Here is a 22,355-nt window from a genome sequence, read left to right on the forward strand (position 1 = left end):
TCCTCAACGCCTAGAGCTTTCCCGACACTACAAGATGAAAAGACATGGAGATGAGAAAACTCTCAAAACGACAAGTTCTGCAAGTTACAGCAAGGCTATACGACTAATGTGAGGGCCTTGACACTCCCTGTAAAGTTGTTTGCACCGCATGGCGCACATGTCACGCACAAAAGCTGTATTTCGGGATCACAACTATTGAGCGGTAGGTGGTGTTGTGCTCGTTAGCATTTATCACCGCCATTATCATCATCATAGTTAAAAAACCTTAGCGCCGGCGGCGACACCTGGCAGGAAGCCTTTGTGGCGGCGCACAAGAAATAAGCTGGTTTCTTGTGGCGTGGGGCGGTAGCGCGGACGGCTGCCTCTAACGGTGGGTCTGCTGTGGACGGCGCCGCGGGCCGTCTGCGGTGGGCCCACGTGGCGAGTCGGGCGTTAGAGACACCGCCTTGTCTGTCACATTGTTGAGTATTGTTTAATATTGTGTAAGGTTGTCTTAGCGTGTTGATCACAATTGGTGTTATAATAATTCGGCTGATGATATCGTCGACCAAAGTAGTTAAATAAATGTGTGTTTGGTTTGGTTTGTTTCGACCCCGTCTGCTGTGTACATTCACTCCAAGAGCGTGGTGTGGTTCTCTCCATGTCCAGACCTCACACCCTTTAGTGTTTTTAACACAATTTTCAGTTACAGCAAAAGAACACAATTTTCAGTTACAGCAAAAGTGTCGATGCAGAAAATTTGAATGAAGAAACTGAAATTGGATGACTCGCTACCAAGTCAGCACCGAACAGTTTGGAAGGACTGGTCGGAGGAGCTTTAGCAATTGGATGACTTCACCATTAGCATATGCTATCAGAACAATAGGCAAGCTGAAATGAAAGCAGCAACTCTACACGTGCTTTTGGATGCAAGTCCAATGGTGTATGGAGCAGCTGCATACATTGTAACAGAATACTTTGATGGAAGCAATAAAGCCAGCTTAATCATTGCAAAAGGGCAAAAGATAAGAGTCGCTCCAATGAAAAAGATTACCCTAGCAAGAATGGAGTTGCTGGCTGCCACCATATCAGTCAGATTGGCCAGTCATATAACTGAGAATTTTAAGAAACGCCAAAATTTGCACTGACTCTCGAATTGTATTATGCTGGATAAAGTCAAACAAGATGAAAGATCTGTTTGTTCACAACCGCACAGCAGAAATCAAGAGCAAGTTCATCTAGAATCAAAGGAGCTATGTTAAGTGTGATGAAAATCCTGCAGATTTGATGACAAGGGGCGTGAACATGGCAAGTTTGCTCTACAGTGAATTAATTTAATTTATGGTGGAAAGGCCCTATGTGGATAAAGAACAAAAAACAAAAGCCTGATTGACATCTTGATAGAAGCAGACAATGATGACAACAAAAAGACCGTGGCAAGCTTAACTACCGCCACGAGTTAAGAGAAGATAATCGATGTGAACAGGTTCGCATTGTACAACAAACATTACGAGTTACAGCATGAGTGATGCGTTATATTGAAAATCTGAGAAAAGAAAAGAAAACAGGCTCATTTACACAAGAAGAAATGAACAAGGTAGAGTTTGTGCTGATAAAGCAGGAGCAGAAGATGTTACAAAATGCATTGGCACAAATGAATGACATGAATTTGCACGGAACAAACATTTTCGAAGACAGTCAAGGTGTCTTAAGAGTGAAAGAGAGGCTTTAGTGGAGTAATTTGAGCTTTGATGAGAAGCATCCTATTGTTTTGCCAAGAGAAAGTCACTTGTCAGAATTCTTAGTTCTTAATGCGCATCAAGTGACAACACACGGTGGCATTGCGTCAACATTAACGCATTTAAGAACGAGGTTTTGGGTTGCTCGTGGCTGATAGATGGTGACATATGTTACAAAAAAATGCATCGCATGTAGGAGGTTTCATTCTAGACCAATGACACAAAAAACTTCGTCACTACCGGCTGACAGGATAACGCAGACGAGGCCATTCAACATAGTTCGTATAGACTTTGCTGCACTCATAAATACTCAAGAGGAGAAAGGCAGCAAAATTAGAAAGTTCTACAGAGTAATATTCACGTGTTCAGTAACAAGAGCTGTACAACTGGAGTTGGTCAAGAGGATGTCATCAAAAGGGTTTATACAAGCAGCCTGAAAATTCATAGCTAGAAGAGGATTGTGTACAACAATTGACCGTGAAGTTGTAAGCCTGTTCAAGAAATCAAAGAAAGAGATAAAGAAGATATTAAAAAAGGCAGATGAAAGCGTGCAGCATTGTACCAGTAAACTGAAAGTGAAATAGAAGTTTATTGCAGAGTTAGCTGACCGTGTGGCGAGGATTTAATAAAAGACTGATCAGAAGTTTTGAGACGTCCATGGCAAAAACTATAGGAGCTCAACTTTTGTATAAAGAAGAAGTACGAACTGCGGTTATTGAAGCAGAAGGAGTAATTAACAACCAGCCTCTTACTTATATGTATGAAAATCCTAAAAAGCCCTCACTCATCCCACCGGAGGATGTTAAAGGAGGCAGGCAAGCAATTAACAAGCAAGAAGACAACATACCTGGAAAATACAGTTTCATGAATTACTGGAGTACAAGAAAACAAGCCATGATAACATGATGGAACCGATGAAAAAAAGAGTACCTGACGGAGCTTAACTGTGCCAGCAGAAAGCCAGAAGCCCACACAACTATAGAAGAAGGAGATGTACAGTAAAACCCCGTTAATTCAAACTCGGTTATTTGAAAATCCCACTTATTTCGAAGGATTTCCGCGGTCCCGTATTTTGCAATGTATGTTTGAGTGGATAATTTTAAGCGGCGGCCGGCACCAGTCCGGTTAATTGAAAAACTTTGGGCGCCATGTGCCAGTTTATGGTAACCCCGCTAATCACCGTAGGGGATGATCACCGGGTGTTCATGCTTAGCGAGCCACTGGGCCGCGACTCCGCCACCTACTCGCGTGTAGCACACCGCTCCGCGCACGCTCAACTAATAAGGCGTTTAGCGCAGCGCGGCAAAACAGACAGTGTTTCAATACAAAATAGACAACACTTTATTGCCCCTTGGCGGCACCCCGAACAACAGTACAACGTCCGCTCCCGGGATGCGGGGAGCAAAGGCACCCGCACGCGGACGTTCACAATAAGGGGAAACCGCGAGCACGTCGCAGCTGGCAATGGCGAGCTTTGACACGCCGGTCGAGAAAAGGTCTCTCGCGGCTATGTTGCGCACTCTCATGATGGCCACTGGGCCTGGTCGCGAGTGTTAGGGCAAACCTCGTACGGGTAGGCCTACGGCAAGTGCGGCTCGTTGTGGTACGACCAGTTCAAGCACTAGGCACCGCTGTGGGCTTGGCGTATGGTACCGAAGCTAGCACTCAAGTAAACACGCCTGCTGAGGCGCCACAGGCCACCCCAGGCAGGCTACAGTCCGGCGATTCCCAAAGGGGACGCGGACGAAGGAAAACACGTGCTTACCCGGCGCCGACCACGGAGGAGAGAGGCCGCTCCCTTGGCGCGCGCATACAGTGTGCTGCGCCTGCACGTGGTGCCGTCTATCGCCACGCGTCGTTATCAGAGAAGAAAAAGCAAAAGAGTCTGGCCGTGCGGCAGAATGCCCGCGAAATGGTCGCGGGCGCGCTTCAGATCCCCACATCCTCCTCTCCTTAATTCACCCTATATACCGGTCTGCAAAGGCAGCCGGTCGTCGCGCATGCATACAAAGGCGTCATGCAATAGGCAACAGCTAGCCTCAGCCTCACCCTGCAACTGCTGCTGAAGAAAAAAAAATAAAACAACACAAGAGTACACTTGAGAAATACAATGGCACCGCGGAAGAGGGGTAACGGGAGTTCATGATGCTCACGCAAGAGCGCGTCCACGGCTCAGCGTCACATAATGTTTGACTTGGGTGACTGCTGGGATGCGAGAGTGCAAGGCGAGGGTTCTTGTTGAGGCCCTCATGCGAGGAACGAGCTCACCTTCGTCTCGTCGATGTTGACGACAGCCCTGGGAGTCCGACAAACGCCGCCTTGGTAGAGGTTCGGATAAACCTCACTGCTACAGCCGGCTCTTCTGCTGGAATCATGGTCGCCAAATCCACTGGCTGCGAGGCGTCCTGTGGCGTCGGTCGAGTCATGCACAGCGTCTGCGACAGCTGGCCTCATGCAGGAGCCATGATAGAAAGGCCAGCAGAGCTTATCAGCGACGGTCGGGAGCAGGGCACAACCGGGCAGCCTAATCACCGCAGGTCTGCGAACACCTCCAGAGTCCAAGGTGGTGTAGGAGTTCGTGACTTCTTAAGTTGTCGCCACACACACGCACACGCCTCCAATGGTCGGGTCTCTCCAAACGCGCCCCACAAAAGGAAGGCGCAGAGTGTCCTTTGTCCCTCTCCCCACGCTAAAGCACCAATTCACAATACCCTCCTCAAGCGAGAAAAAAAACAAAACACGAAAAAACATCAAGTAAACAAGAACACTCAAATGACAATCAGCAGCAGTAACTGGGCAGAACCGACTTCTTTGCAAGCACTGGCTGTAAAGAAGAACTGAGACTAGACAGTAAAAATGAGGGCCTTCATTTGCGGAAGTAATCCCGCTGTCCTACGCGAAATCACTCAGATGACCACTTCCTCAGAATATACCGGTGCGTGGTCCGAATGCAGTCCGCCGCGCTGGGTGTGCGCCGTTGCTTGCGCGAAGAGCCAATGGGCGCTGGGGCAGGCTCATCAGACCTCGACGCAAATGCTTTCAGGTCTGCGATGTGGGCACGGCTGAGTTTTCCCGAAAGCGGGTCTTTCAGCAAGTACACGAGTGGAGTGCAAGCTTTCTCAATTCGGTACGGACCAAGCCATTTTGGAGCGAGCGAAGCTGAGAAATCCTTGCTCACGTCGCTAAGAGCGTGGTTGCGCTTCAGGACAAGGTCACCTACCTTAAATGAAAGGTGGCGACGTTTTCGGTCGTACTGGGCCTTTTGCTCGGCCCTGGCCGATGCCAAACTCTGCCTCGCTCTAGTGAGAGCTCGACAAAGCCTGTCCCGAAGTGTTGAAGCGTAAGCAGAACAGTCTGCCGGTTCTTCCTCATCCCCGAGCTGGCATTGCATGACACTGGTCACCGGATTTGCCAACTCCCATCCAAAATTAAGGAAGGCGGGGGAGAAACCAGTAGAGCGACTCTCGGTGGTTCAGATTGAAAACGCGAGTTCACTCAAACAGTCTGCCCAGTCCTTTTGACTTTCGGCAAAGGCCGCCAACATTGGTTTGAGCGTACGATTAGTTCGCTCCGTCAAATTGGACTGGGGATGATAGGGCGAAGTGGTGCAGTGATCTATTCCTAGGGAGCGGCACGTATCCCCAAATACCCGAACGGTGAAATATGATGCAATGGGCATGATCAATTTTTTCGGAAAGCCGAACCAACAAAACACTACCAGTAGCCTCTCTAGCACCACTCGCACCATCACTTTCCGCAGCGGAAACAACTCCACCCATTTGTAAAAATGATCAACGACTACCATCAGATGTATGAACCCCTGCTGACTCCTGGGGAAAGGCCCCATTAGATCGCAGGTGGCTACTTGCCACGGACGCTCACTGACAAACGGTTTCATCAAGCCGGGCGGCTTGCCACCCCTTGATTTCACCCCTTGACAGACGTGTCAGCAACGGCAATAGCGAAAAATGTCACGCTTCATGCCAAGCCAAGTCACAACCTTGCTCAGTTTCGCAGAAACTTTAGAGCCACTCAGGTGACCGGACATGGGCTCGTCGTGAGAGGCTCGGAACAGTGCGCCTCTCAGACTTTTGGGCACAACCACCTTAAATGGGTCCACTGACTCCTCATCGGTGGCTATGTATTTCAGCAGGAGTTCATCATGGTCCAGCAAGTATGTATCCGTGGGGGACCCAGTGACACATGCCGGTTCCCGTCCTTCTGCGCCCGCCGCACTACCAGCAGCGTCTCGGCGCTCCATCTCCCTGAGACCGTCACTCAACTTGCGACAAAACGGATCATCTTGCTGGGCCTTCAGTAACTCTTGCCTGCTGAAAGTGATTCCTATTCTCCCAAAGGGGAGCTTGGTATCGTTCCCACTCAGAACTGCAGCCATCCCCTCCGCTCGCAATGGCGTCATGGGTTTGCTTCCCTTTCGCTCCCCCTCTCGCCCGCTTCGCGGCGCGCTGCTTGCCTGGCCCGTGGAAAGGGTTTGCTCGTCGGCGCACTCTCTCTTTTCTCCACTCCACGGCTCCGCCGCAGTTCCGCCCGCGCCACTCGCCTGCGCAAAGGCATCGCTAGCGGTTGTCGCACCGGGATCCAGGCTCCTGGTAGACACTGGGGCACGAGATAGCGCGTCAGCTACCACATTAGTGCTCCCCTACCGATACTGCACTGAAAAGTCGTAATGCTGTATCAGGAGAGCCCAGCGCGCTAGCCTGCCTGCAGGCTCACGGAGCCTGCATCAGCCAGCTAAGCACGCTGTGATCTGTTTGCACCACAAATTTTGTCCCATCAAGGTAGACATCAAACTTCCGCAGTGCAAACACGATGGCGAGACACTCCCTCTCGGTCACGGAATTATTCCTTTCCGCGGGTATCAACGAGTGGCTGGCAAAGGACAACAGCTGCAACAAACCATCGTATTCCTGTAGGAGAACTGCTCCAAATCCCAGATCCCTTGCGTCAGTCTGGACAACAAACGGTCTGGGCAGGTCGGGGAGCTTGAGCTGCGCCATCTCCACAATGGCGCTAGACAGAAGGCAAAACGCCTCTTGCTGCTCAGGTCCGCATCGCCATTCAGCTGACTTACCCAAGAGCTTGGTCAAGGGCACCTGCACTTGGGCACAGGATGGAATGAACGACCGGTAAAAATTGGCCATTCCGAGAAAGCGGTGCAGGCCGCGTACGTCCTTGGGCGCGGGGAAATTGCTCGAAGTTTCTCCCGAGCTGGCTAATGGAGCCTTCGCCCAGCGTGAAGCCAAGTAACTGAACTCGGGTTTGGGCTAGTTGGGCCTTTGCGGGATTTAACGTCATCACGGCGGCTCTCACCCTCTCAAGCACATCGGCAATGTGGACCAAGTGCTCTTCGAAGGTTCGTGAATAAATCACGATGTCGTCGAGGTAGCACATGCAGTAAGACCACTTTGCTTCCCCCGAGGACGCGGTCCATGAGTCTCTGAAAAGTCGCAGGAGCATTGCAAAGACCAAAGGACATACAAGTGAACTCCAATAACCCTCTGTGGGAAGTGAACGCGGTCTTGCACCGGTCACGCTCATCCATCCGGACCTGTAGGTAACCTTTGGAGGCATGTAATGTGGTAAAATACCACGCAGTGGTGAGGTTTCCTACAATGAAGCTAATCGTGGGGAGCGGATAGGCTCTCTGATAACGTCTCTCTGACTCTGACCCAGGCTCTCTGACCCATGGCTCTCTGATAACGTGTGAGGGAGCCCAGGTAATCTCTTGCACTGTGCAGATCACCATAACCGCTGTTGGTCGAAACGGTCAACATGACAGCGGGATGAGGGCGTTTCAGAATGGCTGAAAGTGTTTGGACTGCCCCCGTGAGTGTCTGAATCATTTGGGTGGCATTTTGCAACAGCGTCTGTGCGCCCGCTTCAAAGGAAGCTGTCGGTGCATTAGCGGCGCGGGCGAGCGATAGGGAACTGTCTCCGAGCTCGATAAGCGGCGCGGTTTCAAAATGAATACCGGCCATCGCGACATTGGGGAGCGCCTGTTGTTCATAGCCGACTCTTGGGGCAGCTTCACCTGAAATCGCTAGGCCACTTACGGCTAGCGGTACAGGCGCGTGCTCGAAATGAGCTTGGCTGCTAGGTTGCGTAGCAGCCAGTGGGCTAAATTCGGCAACGACTGAGGTCGCGGTGCCGATTTGCGCCCCGGAAGCTACACTGAGAGCCGTTTAGGAGCGCTGTGACATAGAACTGCCATGCATTCCAAAGAGAGCAGTAGCAATCCAATTCCCCCGCGTGCACTGTTCGGGTTGGGCTCTGGCCCCGGACCCAAAACACGCTAACTCTCCAGTGGGAGCTGATACGTAGCGCCTTGTGTCATCCCAACTGGGGCTTGTGACAAGTGAAGGTGTGCGATTGTGATGCTCAAAGGGGGCACCGGCCCTGTTCTTGAGCAATGCGGTATCAGCTAAAAGCGTCAGCGGACAGAACTCACACGAAGCATACATATAGCGGGTAAACGCGGTGAGCCTGATGCGCAAAGGCGGGCTGACTCGGCTAAGACTAATCAAAGGCTTAATGAGCCTTTGATACCGCGTTGGGCACCAGTATGGTGACCCCGCTACTCACCGTAGCGGATGATCACCGCGTCTTCACACTTAGCGAGCCACAGGGCTGCGACTCCGCCACCTACTCGCGTGTAGCGCACCGCTCCGCGCGCGCTCAACTAATAAGGCGTTTAGCGCAGCGCGGCAAAACAGACAGTGTTCCAATACAAAATAGACAACACTTTATTGCCCCTTGGCGGCACCCCGAACAACAGTACAACATCCGCTCCCGGGACGCGGGGAGCAAAGGCACCTGCACGCAGACGTTCACAATAAGGGGAAACCGCGAGCACGTCGCAGCTGGCAATGGCGAGCTTTGACACGCCGGTCGGGAAAAGGTCCCTCACGGCTGTGCAGCGCACTCTCACATTCCACTGGGCCTGGTCGCGAGTGTTAGGGTAAACCTCGTACGCGTAGGCCTACGGCAAGTGCGGCTCGGTGTGGTACGACCACTTCAAGCCCTAGGCATCACTGTGGGCTTAGCGTACGGTACCGAAGCTAGCACTCAAGTAAACATGCCTGCCATGGTGCCACAGGCCACCCCAGGCAGGCTACAGTCCGGCGATTCCCAAAGGGCATGCCGACGAAGGAAAACACGTGCTTACCCGGCGCCGACCACGGAGGAGAGAGGCCACACGTGGCGATAGATAGCGCTACGCATCGTTATCAGAGCAGAAAAAGCAAAAGGGTGTGACCGTGCGGCGGAATGCCCGTGAAATGGTCGCAGGCGCGCTTCACATCCCCACAAGTTCCAGATCCTGACTTCACCGCAAATCCACAGAATGACGACTTTTAATAGCCACAAGGCAATGTAACGTATCGATACTAACGAGTGGCAGCCTCACTACTTCCAGTGCAAAAAAAAAGACAAAACGATAGGGAAAAAAAATGGTCTCGTGGTCAACCAAAACGTACACCTGCGGAAAACAAGCTGTGCTTCCCTGCAATACAGCAGTGACACGCAGGCAGCTTATTGCATGTTTCTCGCATCGTCAGCGGGTACCCATCCTTTTTGGGATCGTAAAGAAATTTATAAAAGACAGTTTAGCGGAAATCGCGATGTACGCGAACCTCCGATAGTCGGTTGCTCCAGTAATTCGAGTCTTTGCACTGCTGGCAGATTTCTTGCCAGCAACACCTACAAAAAACAAAAGCATGAGAAACAAGAACAAGAGAAACAAGAGCATGAGTCTGAATGTGAAAATGAGCTTCTCGAATTACAGTTGAGACCAGCGCAACTACACAGTGTTCCACAAGACGACCAGTGTCACATCAGCATCCTCTAGCCACAGCCACTGAAACTAAACCACATATGTCTGTCGCGAACTTATCTCAGAAGCGCTTGCAAAGAATGGATTTGAGAAACTCAGGAGACAGGCGTGGCATAACAAACACTTTTGATACTCTGAATGGACGAAACCAATACACAGAATTTGCATTAAATCACTCAATAACTCCATAACAACCAATCACTCAATAACACTCAATAACAATCTGCGTACATGGTTAAACCCAAACTGACTGTAGCTTTGTCCGAATCTGTTGCTAGCGCTAGCCACTAGCCCTAAGCCAATATGGTGTTAACAATAGAATGTTCTTACAGTTCGTCGCATTGCCCTTAACTGTGTCGACGTTTAGCCGAATTCTCTGTTGTTGATAGGCTGTTCTACTTCTTATGATAGCCGTCGGTTAATCTCACTGAGCGAACCGCTCGTCTTCATCGCCAGTGTCCCAATTCCCGTCTCAATCTTCAGCCTCGCTAGGCTTAGCTCATCATGAACTCCCCTGCGGACGTGTCCGATTTGCTGACTGGTAAGGGCTGTTACCATCATCCTGGTGCAAAATGGCATAGCTACACGTATACCAGGAACTGCTAGGCAAGGGTGTGGCAAGTCCGGGCAGCGTCACTCGGGACTCTCGAGATCGACGACCACTTCCCGAGCCTCTCATGCCGACATCCTTCAGAACTAGGCAGCTATGCTGCTCCCGTCGTTGTAGCGATGCTTGTTTTCCACGTTTTCGCAGCTCGAAACCTCACAGCACTGTGCCAGCTCATCCTCGGCGATTATTCTTTACGGCTCGGGTCGCGTGCCACAAACCTTTTTCCGACCAATCTCCTGCCTCAACGTGGCTGGTGTGCGTGCCCGTTGGTGACTTTCTTCTCCTCGTGCGCCGTCGCCACGCTTCCACGTTCTACACGCGCCTCGTGCCTTTTCTTTACTCATCACAATGTGGAGAATGTTAATGGCTTCTTTCGATAAAAGACATGACGACTTGAATGCCTCTTCACATAGTTTTGATTGGATTGCCAGGGGGCAAAGATAGAAAATAAGAGAGTAGACAGCACTCAGTTTGTGTCTGGTTGGGGAAGCCTCACGTCTTTGGTCAAATGACTGCTGATGACTTCATAAGTTACGGAAAGGTGTTACAAAGACTTAGGTTGACTGTTGAAAGGTTCTGAGAGCTGTTTCGTAGGTGCAAGCCAGAGAATGCGGAGACTGCGAAGCAGCTTGCATGCCGCTTGTCAAATAATTTTGATGGATGGATGGAGGTGCCAAATGTAAACATATGAAGCAGTACGTAATCGTGTGGTTTTAGAGCAACTTTTGAATTGCTGCAGTAACACTTTAAATGTTTTACTAAAGGAAAGAAAGGTAGTCTTACTTAAAGATTTAGCGGAGCATGCAGACCAGTATTTAGAGGCTCAGGGACTTAGAAACTTGGCGAAGGGATGTGAGAATGGTGCCAGGGCAAAACCAGATGAGACAAGGAGTAGACATTGGGGGTACTTAACATGGCACAGTGACCGCTCAGGTGTTCTTTATGTAACTGCATTTGGCCCCGAGCTATAAATTTTTGAACTGGAGATGGTCATTCACATGCACAAGTTGTGTACCAGGTGTGCTATAGCAGCGGACACCGTAAATGCGAGTGTAGATCAGAGACTACAGAAAAAAGTAGCCTGCATAGCGGACTCCCAGGGTGGTAACACCAAAGAAGTTGAGACTGCAGACAAAGTAGCCTGCATAGTGAACGCACACAATGGTAATGTAAAAAAAAGGGCAAAATGAACAAATTAAGCTTTACTCACAAGGAGATTGTTTACCAGTGGTAAATGAAGAGATAGGTGCATGGAGAAAGGGTTAAAGTTTTGAGAGATATGGGCACAACTATTGTTTTGGTGAAAAAAAATTACGGCATATTCACGGGGTGAATGATGATGAATGGGCGAAGCACCGGAGGGATTCATCGGTAAACTGTGAATCTTCCGTGTAATTCGCCCAGTCGATCATCATGTAAAGACGTGAGAAACGCTGTGTGTGTATATACACAAATCAACTTTTATTTGTTCTTAGACGATGGATGGCTTGCGATGTCCCTTGCCTCGCGCGCTCGCACATCGGGATTCTGTCTGCGAGCGCGCGCTGCTGCCGCCTTGCGCTCTCTCCGCTGTGCAGCCTTATCCATCCGGCGACTCCGAGCGTGCGCCAACAGCGAACGGATTTTATTACAACGCTCCCCCTAGCGTACGTCGCCGCACTAAATCGAACGATTGCCTTCAACCAATGACACGCGCCATATGTGACATAATTCCTATTTTATAAGATCTCGCGTCTTTCATCAACTACAAGTACCGCTTTCTAGTTTATAACATCTTGCATCTTTTCATCATCAGCTACAAGTACCACCATCTAGTAAACACTACAAGAACTAAACGAGAGGTGGCTACATACAAGAGACGGTACCGCCATCTAGTGAACACTGCAAGAACTAAACTAGAGGTGGCCACATACAGGGGACGGTACTGCCATCTAGTGAACACTGCAAGAACTAAACTAGAGGTGGCTACATACAGGCTACAGGGGACGCACAGCCCACGCCCTAAGGAGCTTCGCCCCTAAAAGAGCTTAGTAACTATTGTTTTGGTGAAAAGGAGTTAAATGGATGAAGTGAATCTAACAGGAGAGTACGCAACAATCATTCTAGTGGAAAGTTCGGTGAGACCACTTCCAGAAGCTCGTATTATAGTTGCAAGTCCATATTACACAGGCTCGGTGACCGCTTAGAGAAGCTTATGTACGACTCGATATTAGGTAATGTGCCAGGAATGAGAAAAGCAGATAAGCCTGATATGAGTTGGGAGAAGAACAAGGACGTGATAGAAGAACAGAATGCAACCATAAGTAGAGTACATAACAAAAGGAGAGCGATAAAGGGAATCATGCCCCAAAATTTACGGTAAGTGCAGCCAGAAATAGGTAACTAAAGTGGCATAAGCAGTAATCACAAGAGTGGAAGCAAAGAAGACAGCAGAGGTCGAAAGGTTAAAAGAAGATGCAAGTCAGAAAACACAAGTTTTTCCCAAAATTACCCATTTTTTGTTTTTATTTGCTTTCAAAATTAAGCTTCACTATTTTCAGGACAAAAAGAATTATAACTCGAATATTAAAATCATTTTTAAAGATCGCAAAGTGGCTACTAAAACTAAAAAGAGCTCATTGTCCAGCATCCCCGAGAAATCATCACTTGGCAGCTTGCCATTGCATTTCGCATGAGGAGTTTACTAAAGCCACATGTTGAAAATAACCATGAATGAAAAGCTCTCATGATGGAAGAAATGATCTCAAAAAAACATATCTTTCCTGCCTATATAGGCTTTCACTTTTGCCTTTAAAATGTGTTTTTCTCAAGAACCATTTCTCCGATATTTCTTGAATTTGGGCATTATATTTTTCTACTTCTGATAGGCTAATTAAGATGAAATGTTGCCCTCATATAAATGAAGGGTGGAAGTATTTCTTTTAAAACTTGATATCACCTGTATAATTATTAAGATCCAAAAGTAAGCAATAAGTATGGGCTGAAGATTTTATGGATTCTCATATTACAATTTTGCTTGTTTATAAAAATGTCCTATATGCCTGTTCTTCATAATTAAAAAACTTGATATCGCCAGTATATTTATTAAGATCCTAAATTAAGCAATTAGTATGGGCTCAAGATTCAATAAATTCTCACATTACAAATTTTCTTGTTCATAAAAATGTCTTATACACACTTTCTACATAGTTAATTGCATTCTACAGTTAATGCCGAGCAATAAGAGCCATTTATGTATGGCCTAGAACCAGGACAGCTTAGTGGCATAAAAAGTTTGTCCAAAACGAACTGTGCTTTACAGATTGTCATGGCAAAAAGCGAAACTGTGCAACTCACTGTAAACTAACTACTGTATTTAGTCACGTAATGAAGCCACCTTTTTTTTTATTGCGTTAGCAATTATATGGACACTCTTGGCTGGATTTTGCCGCCAGCGTCAGCGTCACTTATCATATATGTATATGTATCTATATATATTGATACAATTGATACACAACAGCCGGCACAGCCTTGCTGCATAAAAGAGAAAGACGACGTTTTTCTCTTTCATGCAGCAGGGCTGTGCCGGCTGTTGTGTATCATCTGTGCCGGCTCTTGTGCATCAATATGAAAATCCAAGAAAGAAAAAACCCAGAAAAAAACTCCGGTGCGCGGAATGGAACTGGCGTCCTTTGAATCGTGAGTGCGAGGCGTTGACCACTGCACCATGGAGAAGCACGCACTTAAATGATTCAATGGCAAGCTATTTATATCTACCACTTACTGCTGCTGACGGGCATCTCGGGGGAAATAGTGTTTTCAGCATTACCAGCAAGATGGCGCAATGAGCGGTCGTCGCCACATCACGTGGCGGCGACCGCTCTAATCTCCTACGCGTTCTTTGCCCCGCTTAGACGAGGGGAGCAACGATCTCTCTCATGAGCCCTTATCTCGCGATAGGGAGGAGGGGAGGATCTTACATCTTGGCTGGCCTCGGGCTTTACCTGGAACGATTCTGCTGCAGTTATCGGGCGCACAAAAGTCACTGCAATCATTGCAGTCTCTGTTTAAGAAAAGCGCGAGCTTTTCAGAGACAGTGAAATAACAACTGAGACGCTTTTTCACGTGCATCTGTACCTGTGAGTACGTTTCATGCGTCATTGGTGCCTGAAAAATGTGAGGCATGTTTCAATCTGCTTTACATTCTGCACATGACCTTCCAATTTGTTGCTATCACATTCATTGCTTCGCCTTTGAGAAAAAGCTGTGACTTTTGTTTTTTTTTTCACCAAAGTTGACACCAATTTGAGGGAAAGGTTCATTACGCAGGGAAAAGAAGACACGAGACTTAAAAGAGCTAAAAAATTTGCATCACAGTACTAAGAAACTTGTTGTCCAACCACTGATGGCCTTCAATTCAGTGGCAGGACTACAAAGCCTCTATTCGAGAATTTCGTTCTTCACAAGGAAATTGTCTGGCCCACGAAATGCGTGACGAACCTTTTTTGTTGCTTGAAGCTCTCCTCGTTTTCTCCTGTAACGAATGCGCACGCATCAATGTCGAAGTGTCGTCCAGCTGCTTGGTTCCCATGCTCCAGCACATGCTCGATAATGTTTAAAATCAGCCGTGTAGCAAGCCTACACGCCGATCGTGCCCTACACAGCAGGTGTCCAACGAAGTTCACTATGATATGACAAACCAGACAACAAAAGTGCAATGTAGAATGATGGTGCATGAAGGCACGCATGTTGCGGGTGCAGTCCGCCTTCAGCAGTTAGCACTGTGGGTGCGGTTGTGCTTTGTTTTTTGGTTTCTTTTTATGCCGCTGTGCTTGCGTGCCGCTATAGCAAAAGAAAATTCAGCAGATCCCACGAGTTATGTGGAGGAAAGGTGACGTGTTGCAACTTTTTTATTGAGCGAAACGTGAAGAGATGACGCTAAATATATGTACAAATGTTGCACGCGCAGACATATGTTGAAGAGTTGCTGATGTTTATAAAACCAGTTGTTTGCATTTGGGCAACAATGCCAACTTAAACATGCGTATTAGCAACACCAGTAGCTGGTATGAAGCGCTGATGCTCGCGAAGATGCTAGCCCTAGACACTGCTACATAAATGAACAGGGGATGGCAACTAATCAAAATCTAGAGAGAGAGCCGTGACGCAGGACAATGTTTTCGATGAAAATTTGGCTACCTGAGATTCGCTACCTTTCGGCAGAGCTTTCGTCTCGGCGTAGCAGGTAAGGTAGTCGGTAGCTACGACGATCCATTTGTTTCCGACAGCTGACGTTAGGAACGACCCAAGTAAATCCATACCGATTTGCTCGAATGGTGGACGAGGTGATTTGATGGGCTGCGGAAGTCCTGCTGGCCTTATCGGCGGTGTCTAGCGTCACTGGCAGTCCCGGCATGTCCTCACGTAATGAGCGACGTCGGCTGCAAGGCATTGCCAGTAGTATTTTTCGTATATTCTCGCGAGTGTGCGGGAAGAACCGAGCTGGTCAGCCGCTGGGTCGTCATGAAGGGCCTGCAGAATTTCTAGTTGCATTGTCGAAGGTACAGCGATAAGGTAGTTGGGTTGGGCCAAAGAAAAGTTCTTCTTTACGTGGATGTTGTTTTTAAAAAAAAATGACGCCAGACCTCACCTGAATACGTTTGGGACGACACTAGTCTGGCCCTCGAGGTATTCCACTAGCACTCTAAATTCCGGGTCATCGGCACTTGTGTTTACCTAGAATTACTCATCATCCTGATCATCCTGCGATAATGGACCGACGGGGGCATGAGACAGGCATTCGGCGTCGGAGTGTTTCCTTCCGGACTTGTACACGGCGGCAATGTCGAATTCTTAAAATCTCAGGCTCCACCGTGCAAGGCGACCTGAAGAGCCATTCAAGTTAGCTAGCCAACACAAGGCGTGGTGGTCGCTCACAACGTTGAAAGGTCTCCCGCAGAGATAAGGGTGAAATTTCGAAAGAGCCCAGATGATGGCGAGGCACTTCTTTTCTGTTGTGGAATAGTTGGCCTTGGCTTCGCATAGCGCCCGGCTAGCATAACAATAACCCTTTCCAGGCTGCCGATCTTCTGAACAAGGATATTGCAGAGTCCTACACTGCTTGTGTCAGTGTGTACTTCTATTTCGGCATATTTGTCAAAATGCGCAAGTAGTGGCGGTGCCTGCAGGCATGGTTTAAGCTTCTGAAATGCTTCCTCTTGTGCCGTGTCCCACCTAAATTTGACATTGGTTTTCGTGAGATGAGCTAGTGACTCAGCGATCTTTGAAAATTCATTGACGAAATGCCCTTAATAGGCACACAATCCGAGGAATCGGCACACTGCTTCCTTGTCGGTGGGTGGTGGAAAATCGGCGATGGTGGCTGTTTTCCGCAGCTTTAGACGGACTTAAGACTTGCTAATTAAAAGTTTAAGGAACAAGAGCTCCTCATACGCGAAGCGGCACTTTTCGGGTTTTAGGGTGAGTCCGGAGGTCTTGATAGCTTGAAGTACTGCTTCAAGGCACGTGAAATGCTCGTCGAAGCTCAAGGAAAACACGACCACATCGTCCAAGCACACAAGGCAAGTCTGCCACTTCAATCCCCCCTGCACAGTGTCCATAACATAATGAAACGTCGCAGGCGCCGAGCAAAGACCAAATGGCATGACCTTGAACTTGAAGAGGAAGTCTGGTGTGATAAAGGCAGTCTTATCTCGATCTTTCTTGTCAACCTCAATTCTCCAATAGCCTGTCTTGAGGTTGTGGGGGTGGTGACACCACGTTCTTTGTGCCGTGTGGCGCACGTGTCGTATTTCGGGGGCGACAACCACCGAACGATAGATGGCGTTGTGTTTGCGTCGAGTACCACTGTTGGTAGAGTGGTAGCGCCGACGGTGACCCCTGGCGGAAGGCAGGCCTTGGTGGCGGGCGAGAGTTGAACGAGCCTCTTCTGCGCGTGGCAATTGCCGCGAACGGTTGTCTCTCGCTGTGGGTCCTCGGCACATGGTACCACGGCCTGCGTGCTGGGGGCCCACGTGGTAAGTCAAGCGTTGGCGACGCCGCCTTCGGTGTGTTATTGTGTTTGTCATGTTATTGTGTAACGATGTCCTAGTGTGTTAATTACAATTTATGTATCATTCGGTGGACAATATCGTCGTTATAAATTAGTCAAAGAAATGTATGTTGTTGGTTTGTACCGACCGCGTCTGCTGTGTCCGTTCACTCCAAGAGCGTGGCGTGGTGCGTACTCGCCATTCGAGACCCCACAAGGTCCATCGAGGAAATTCACTTTGCACTCTACAGATAATCCAGAGCGTCTTCTCTACGTGAAAGAGGGTACATGTCTTTCTTCATCATCTTGTTTAAGCGGTGGTAATCAATGCAAAAAAGTAGGTTCCCGTCCTTCTTTTTCACTAATACTAATGGTGACGCCCACTGACTCTTGGATGGCTGAATGATGTCATCTCGTAGCATTTCGTCAACTTGTTTTTTCACGGCCTCGCGTTCACGGGTTGAGTAGAGGCTCTGCCGCACTGGTCAAGCACTTCCTTCTATTGTAATGCGAAGTTTCGTGACTGAGGTTTGCCGAATTCTGGATGATGTTGAGAAGGAGTTCTTGAATTGTAGAAGCAGGATTTTGAGCTCGTCTTGTTGAGATTTTGAAAGTCTCCGGTTGATGTCGAAATCTGGTTGGGGACAACGATTCTTAGAAGAAGCTTCGGCAGCATCGAAAAGGGTGGAAGCATAGCTTGCGTCCACAAATTTGTTGATGTAGGTGACTGTCGTACCAACGCTGAGGTGCCTATATGCATGGCTGAAGTTTGTCAGCAATACCTTTGTTTTGCCTCCACGCAGCTCGGCTATGCCTCTTGCAATGCAAATCTGACGGTTTAAAAGTAGACGCTGATCGTCCTCGATGACGCTTTCAAGGTTTGTGTGTTCGTCGGTGCTGACAGAAATGACTATGCTGAAGAAAGATGGAACGGTGACCTGCTCTTATATCACATTTAAAGCATGGGTCGGGTGTGTCATGTGGGGTAACAGTGCTTCTTCTGAGGTTAGTGTGACTGACTCAGACCTCAAGTCAATGACACCACCGTGTTGACAATGAAAGTCCATTCCAAGTATCACACCCCTGGAGCACTGTTGTAGAATTATAAAGCTTGCAAGGTAAGTCCATTTAGTGACGGCAACTCTTGCTGTGCAGAGCCCAGCGGGTGTTATACGATGGCCTCCAGCAGTACGAATTTCGGGGCCTCCTTATGCTGTCCGGACTTCCTTCAACTTCGTGACGAACGTTCCACCAATGACAGAATAGTCGGCTCCAGTGACGACGAGAGCTGTGTCGCTGAAGCCATCGATGAGAATGACAAGGTCACTACACTAGTTCGTCGCCTGGCATTGCGGTTGGCTCGAGGTGTCAAGTGATGGGTGCATCGGCTTGTTTGGCTGCATCCATGCTCATGACTTGTGGCTCAGGTTGCGCTGTTTCAGGTGTTCGGAAAAATTGTTTAATTTCTTAGCGTACTACGTCGGCAATTGGCTCCACTCAATGCTGGGAGGGCAGCAGCAATTTACGGACCTCTTCCCATACGAAGGCTTGGATAGTCTCATGCAGGTCTCCAGTTTGAAAGGAGTGAACCTCCCCGTAGGTTGATGGCATCATGTAGCGGTTGTACTGCCTTGTACGCATTCCAGAGCCTTTTCAATCATCGTGGCCTCCAAAACGAATTCTGAGACCGTTCTTGGAGTGTTGCACACAAGGCCTGCGAAAAGTTCCTGCACTAACTCCCCGCATCAGGAAGCAAAGCACCTTCTCCTCAGACACGGCGGGATCGGCATGACAAAACAGAAGCCTCATTTCCACAGTGTACATCCTGAAGTTCTTGTTGGGGAGCTGTACATGGATCTCCAGTCAGGTTTCGGCTCTTTCCTTACAAACGACACTTGTAAAAGTGTCAAGAAATGCGGCCCAAAAAATGTCTTAGGTTGAAAGTGTGGCTTCTCGGTTTTCGAACCATGTTTGAGCTGAATCTTGTAGGGTGAAATAAACGTGCCGCAACTTGTCACCGACTGTCCAGTTGTTGAACAGGGCGACTCGGTCTAACCTTTCAAGCCAGCTTTCTGGGTCTTCGTGTGGTGAACCACAGAATGTCATCGACTCCTTTGGTTGCTGGAGCAGGATCGCCGCAGACGGCACAGGGGCTGTCATTGTCACCGTGGTCGAAGTCTTGGTTAGCTTGGTGTTTTCAGGCAGAGGCTCGTACTCTGGCGAAAGCCCTTGCTGCCGGCGACTGGCTCCCTGCTCCATGTCAACATCGATGTCCCCTTGAGAGTGTGGGCTTGGCTCCCGGTTGGAGGGTGGCAGTCGGTACATGGGCCAGGAAGCAGCTCCACTAGATGTCTAGGGTCGTGACATGAACGAAGGGAGTAGACTCGAGGTCGAAGAAGCAACTATTTATTCGAGCCGAACTTGTGGCCACGCAAAAGGAAAGTAACACACTGGCACTGATAGCGTCGAACAGAGCATCGGCCATCGACCAACTGACAAGCGGCGAAGGATGTCAGCATTTATACGCTTGCAAGCAAATATTCTAGCATTATCTCTAGCGGTGACGTAGATTTCAAAATAATCTGTAATGTTCAAGAAGGAAGCATAATCTCTACAAAATGATCTACTACAACCTCGAAGCGTCTCGAACACCATAGGTGCAGTTTGAGCTAAACATTGTGTAACGGCGCGTTAACAAAACTTGAGAAAAGGATGTGGCAATATTGTGCATACATGTAGCATTGTCAGTATGCTAGTAGTCTACCAGCTGCATACTAGAAAATAGTTCAACTTTTTTTGTTTTCAATTCGTGTCAGTAGATGGTGAAACAGTTAAAGTAGGCTGTTTTCAATTTCCCAGTGCCATTTTCAAGCATATTTAAAGCAGTTACAAACAAATATATTTTTGAGCAGCATTTATCCTTTATAGCCTTTTGAAGGAATTGAACTTTTTTGTTACTACGCCTATTCAAATCAATCACCAATGACCGACGCTTTGAATCGTCGATCTTTGCTCATCGAGTTTGTTTCTCGTGCACCCAGCACTTTCTGGTAGTAGACATTTTCTTTATCAAACAATCAGTGCAAAGTTGGGGTGTTTATTATGCGGGCAAACTTTATGAAAACCTTTACGGGTGAGCAAAAAAATGCAGTAATGTAAAAAAAGTTTGGTTGCATTTCGAAAACAACTTTTTTGTAGCACTTCACTAATCTTCGGTGGTTTAATGCACTATATTCTGCAATCTGTCTCCCCCCGTGCTGCTCACACACTCTATGAAAAGGTTTCGCGGCTTTCATTTCTCACAATCGTTTCACTGCCACAGTGGTATCGGCTGTGATCTCAAGGGGCACCCAGAAACGTGCACTACGACGCTATGATGCACTTTGTCAGTTTTGTGGCAACCTCGCCTAATGATAGCGACGGCGCCAATGACAATGCAGCAAGTAACTAGCATTGCAGCAAGTAACTAGCATTGCAGCAAGTGACCACTGAAGGATCAAAACAAGTCGTCAATAGCAAGATGACAAAATACAGCCACCGTCTCACTGTCCACATAAAAAGTTACTGCAGGAAAGGTAGCCTATATCTGGCGCTGTTCCTTGAAGTAAGTGCGAATAACAAGCATGAAGAGCAAATTGCAACTGAAGGGAGAATCGGGTGTGCTATCATGTTACGGAAATCATTATAATCTTTTCAGGGCAACAAGCGATTTTTTCTGGTTCTCCAAAAACCTGTGATGCAATGGTGACCGCAAATCCTGTTGACGTCGATGAAAATTGCAAGCCTTAAAGTTTCATATTTGCAGGAAGCAACCATCGGTTGGCGTTTTGTGACCTTTGCTCCGTGTGCTTGTCAGCTGCGATATCTCTACACATGCACTGTTCGTGAACCCCGCTGTGGTGCACAGATAATTAAAAAAGGGGACGTTCTGTGCACCGATAAATATAAAAGCGATACGACGCGCGGCAGCGGGCGAGAAAGAGCAAGCCGAGGCGGTTGAGGGGTGCCGGCATATCATCAAAAATTGGAAGAGATCCAATGCGCAAAGAGGTGACAGGTGTTGTTTAGAGAAACTACAGTGGATGAATGTAAGAAGTGCATGTATTTCGTGGGAAAAAATACAATTTAAATTCTGAAGACTGAAGTTGGGGGCGCGTTTATTATTCTAGTGTGTTTATTATGCCAGTAAATAATGTAGTCAATTTACTGAAATTTGAGAATCAGCTTGAATTTGCCCCTTTTGGCAACATAGTGATTTTGAACAGACCTTTGTGTGAACCAATGTGAGTGTGTCTTAAAGGTACTTTGGTTAAATCTTGAAGGTACTTTGGTTACGCCCACATGTCACGATGTGCTGGTGCCAGCTGCAAAGCTGCTCCTCACAACAAGAAAGCCACCGGAGCACATCTTGACCCCACACTACAAAGTGGCGCGAGACATTTTAGTACTGCATGCATTTTTTAAAATACTCTCTGCAAAAATACAAATATTACAAATAAACATGCTTGGATGCGTACACTAGAACGCGAGCCTACGGTGTGTGGAAAAATTTGGCTGATGGAAAGAGGGGGGGCTAAGACTAGATGGAGTTCATTGGACATCACATTTATAAAGGGAGTGTTTGCATCATTGGCCCCCGTCTATATTAGAACACCTGAGGGCTGTTATCGTAAAACAAACAAATAAAAATTTAACAAGAAAAGTGCATGAGTGCAGCCTATCGGTTCATGTTTTCTTTGTCTATGTTTATATAAATATTGTGTAGAACATTGATTATGTCACACGATGTGTGGCTTATTTATATTCAAGATGCATATTTTAAATTTTGTTTGTTTTGAATGTTTTTGCATTATAGTGTTTTTCATTGCATTGTTTACGAGCTGCTAACCAAAAATTGCACACTTTCACATTTTTATTGATTCCAAAATATTTTTGTTGCTTTACAACTTATACTTTTTACAAAAAGCATTTCATTGCATATAATTTGGTATGTTGCAATGCATCCTGGAGTTATTCTAAAATTGGAAAGAACTTTCTTCTAATTCATATGAAAAATAACTATTTTCCCATGGTAATGAAAGAGTGAAGCAGCACTTGTGTCACTTATAATAATAAGTCAGTGCAAATGGCACGCATATTCAGTCA

General features: G+C 47.7%; 1 protein-coding gene across 8 annotated transcripts in view; it reads right to left on the minus strand.

Annotated features, from left to right (window-relative positions):
- Window positions 1-22,355, minus strand: part of LOC119169139 (uncharacterized) — a 748,171-nt gene that overhangs the window by 196,070 nt on the left and 529,746 nt on the right. The gene's annotated exons all lie outside the window — the stretch shown is intronic.

The sequence above is a fragment of the Rhipicephalus microplus genome, chromosome 2 (genome assembly GCF_043290135.1).
Source record: "Rhipicephalus microplus isolate Deutch F79 chromosome 2, USDA_Rmic, whole genome shotgun sequence".
Taxonomy (NCBI): domain Eukaryota; kingdom Metazoa; phylum Arthropoda; class Arachnida; order Ixodida; family Ixodidae; genus Rhipicephalus; species Rhipicephalus microplus.